Genomic DNA, 3844 nt, shown 5'->3' with positions numbered 1-3844 from the left:
GCCTCGTGTGGTTTAGCAGCGACTTCACCTGTCGTCATCATTAGCAGCATCAAGAGATACGTCAGTAATCTTATTTATAATAACATCAATAACATATTTCTCAATTTATTCATCAGGTATCAAGGACAAGATAAACACTGACTTCACTTACAGTCATAATTAGCAGCATCAATAATTTCTTCAAGTTATCAATAATTTCTCTAAGTACGCTGTAAAAATAACGAAATTAAAGCGTGGTTACTTGGAGCGTCTGGCTCGCGATTACGCTATTGAACAAATAAAATTAAAGCGAGCTAATTGGAAGCGAATAGTCGGATATTTTCGAAGGAGACTACCTTCTCGTCGTCGTCGATGTGGTCGGTGTGTCGGATGCACATGAAAAGGATGTACGCATGCAGTCCAGGCAGCAGCGTCACGGCTACTCGCGGTTTCAGGTCTGCCAAAAGCTCAGCAATTACCTCAAGTGTTCGGGACCGCGCCACGAACACTTATAAATATGCCAAACTCACAATTTTTTTAAAACTAATTTCTCCATGTCGCTACGCAGTTAATATTACCTTCATATTTACAATCTCATAAGCATATCCACAAGTTAGTAACAAGGCGGATATGCTTTATAATTCATTTAGGTAGACGATGAGAAAATAGCTGTTTGAACAGATATACTGTGAGACAGTAAGCAGCGATGAAGATCATGATATTGACTGTATCGTCAGTGTTGATGACAACGATCAAGAAACTAGCACAGATCAGCAAAACCGCAGCATGAGCTGCTCCATGAAGAACCATTCGGTTTAGACGATACGCGAGTAGTAGAAACTTCACTCACAGAAACACCAAGACTATTTTTTCAAAAGCGAAAACTATGCTCCATTGATAGTTATCTCAATACTGAAAATTACAAAGATTTTCAGTTGCCTGACACAGAGCAAAAGTACAACGTATAATAAGGGACGAAAACTAAACATGAACCTGAAAAACACTGATCTGGTCTAACATCACTCCAGCTGAACGTAGAACTACTGCTGAAAATATTATTCAACCTCGACCAACCGTGAAGCCTGAAGTTTCGTCTACTGTTAGCCATTTATCAGCTTTGAATGCATTCTTTATCAATGACATCACAGCTATTGAATACAACGAAAAAAATTCAACCAAAAGGCATTCAAGCACGAAAGAATGCAAAATTTTATTACATAAAAAACACTGACCATGATTAATTTTGTGGTTACAAATAAAGGAATGTGCATTTAGCATTAGAAAGAAGCACTAATAACACATACTTGCTTCATAAGTTTGGAAATAATAATAAGAACGCCGACGAAAAATAATCAGTATTTTTTATAACCCTTTTGCCCATGATCCCCATTTGGGACTTTTTCTTTAAACTACTGCTCCTCTCATTATATCCTCTACAATTGTGCAGAAACTGTTTTATATGACATATTTACACCATACGAAGGCATTTAGATGGAAATTTCACAAATAAAAAATTTGGGCGTTAATGGGTTAAGAATTCAAAAGTAAAATATACTCATTGTTGCTCTGCACCAACATTTTCAAGAAGCTCTTATTGAGCCTCATTTTTGATAAAATAAAATAAATAATAGAAATAAATAAATAAAAAATAAATAGAAATAAGCAATAAAAATAATAGAAATAAGCTCGAGAAAACATTTCACCACAATGTGGTGAAACGTTCACACGTTTCAGAGACTTACACTTAATAACGTGAATTCAGAGATACCAACAGTCCTTGCACTTGTTCACGCTGCGTCTGTGACAGCTCGAGTGTTCGAGACCACCAGTCCATGCACAACCTGAACTTCCTTACATTACCATGTTTTATCAACATCATAACAATGGCAATGCAATTGCAACGGCTCGATTGTTGCGCACTCAGCTGCTGAGAAACAGCAGCTCCCTTCAACATGTTTTAATAAACACCAGGTGAGGAAATGTACGCGACGCAGCGACTGCTTCATGGAAGTTTTATTGCAACATTCGTTAGTTGGCTAGAAGCCGCATCTTTGAAGTCGAAGAACATTCTTCATTCTTCTTGAGTTGGAGTTAAGTAAATTATGTTAAGGAGTTCCATATTATGAGTTTATTTCGAAATTATTCTCTTAATTTATTCACACAAACATTTCACCATGAATAAATTGAGAGAATACATAATTTAAAAAATTTAATTTTTTTATTAAAAGAAGATTGAAAAATAAATTTGTCTGCTAATAATCTTATAATCGATATTTAACACACTTCTACCCGTCCAATCGATCAGAAATTTGCACACTTGCGTAAAGTCGAAGGCAATGCAATAATTAATTGACAGAATGAATAATTTTTAAATGTCAAAATTTTTTTAACATAAAAATAGTAATTGATTCTTTTTATATATAAAAATAAAATAAGAAATTCATTGTACATGTGTAACATCAGAGACACTGGACTCAGAAGTTTTGTTTTTAAAAGGTAATTTTTAAGCGTAACTATTTATTTATATGGAGGATATGAGAATATTTTACCTCACTTACGCTCATACAAAAGTACAAACACTTTCTTCACCAGCAAACACTTCAGCACTCGGCACACTGTTCCCTAGGATTTGTTGCAATTGAATGTGCATTGATTTATGTCTTTACTAGGGTTTCATGCATAGTTTTACTCGGGTCTTATATAAATAGCTTTCCTGGGACCTTGTATTATAGCTTTTTGGGGGTCTTATATGTACGTATATATAAATATGTTTGCTGGGTTCTTATATATATATCGCTTTACTAAGGTCTCACTTACGTATATAACTTGACTGGGGCCTTATATATGTATAGCACATGTGGGGTCATATACATATTAATTTACTTGGGTCCTGCTTTACTGGCGTCTTATTTATATAGGTTTACTGGGTCTTTCTTTCCCATAAAAATTCATAAAATGCGGTCTCATGGCCAGTGCGAGACGCAGCGTAATCCTTGAACGATATAAATTGCGAGAATCAATCTTAATTAGATTCGATTAAAAACAGTGAAAATTAGAACGAAGATTAGGCAATTTGTCTACGCTCCTTTCGGGGCGCGGATGACTATAAAATAATTTGAATGCAATTTAAATCACGAAATGAGTTTTGATACTGAGAAGAAGAAGGAAATTTAAAAAGAGACAAAATTATAAAAAAATTTACGCATCATGTTAGTTGTTAGGTTAAATAATATTTCACTGATTGCCTAAATGTGAAAGAATTTGCAATATGATTCAACAATTTGAAGGGTTTTCTGCATGAAATGTAAAAATCAGTGTAAAGTTTACCCTATAATGTTGAAATAAGAAAGTTAATAACCCATATTCGCCTGTTATTTATTTGTCTAATATATGTGTTATTTGTCTAATATATGAATCAACTTGGGACAAGTTTTTTAAACAATCAAAGTTGAATTTATTTAATTATATTTCAATTTACCAGGGAAAGTCAAAACTTTCACGACAAAGTAGGTGTATATTTATATATAATGTGAATAAAATAAAATAAATTAATCTTCATATACAACTGAAGCAGTTATATTTAATTGTTATACGAATAAACTTGGGTTAATCATTACAGTATACAAGACATAATCTGGTAGGATGTAATTATGTATTGAAGACTAGTGGGAAAAATCTTTTAATGTTTAATTTAATGATTTTTAATTATATTATTAATATAATAATTTAATTTATTTTATTTGAGATTTATTATATATTATCCCTACTCTACCGTCTACCTCATCCCTACTCTACCATCTACTTCATCCCTACTCTACCGTCTACCTCATCCCTACTCTACCATCTACTTCATCCCTACTCTACC

At 33.4% G+C, this 3844-nt stretch overlaps 1 long non-coding RNA gene across 1 annotated transcript; it reads right to left on the bottom strand.

Annotated features, from left to right (window-relative positions):
• On the bottom strand, positions 1–1784 carry LOC108666267. The gene is made up of 3 exons (XR_001930485.1): positions 1722–1784; positions 336–436; positions 1–28 (listed from the first exon to the last, which is right to left on the bottom strand). It is a non-coding gene; the product is annotated as an uncharacterized LOC108666267 (long non-coding RNA).
• Positions 1785–3844: the final 2060 nt, after the last annotated feature.

Source organism: Hyalella azteca, unplaced genomic scaffold (genome assembly GCF_000764305.2).
Source record: "Hyalella azteca isolate HAZT.00-mixed unplaced genomic scaffold, Hazt_2.0.2 contig14896, whole genome shotgun sequence".
In the NCBI taxonomy this organism is placed as follows: domain Eukaryota; kingdom Metazoa; phylum Arthropoda; class Malacostraca; order Amphipoda; family Hyalellidae; genus Hyalella; species Hyalella azteca.
Note: the sequence above shows the minus strand (reverse complement) of the source record. Positions and strands in the feature narration are given on the sequence as shown.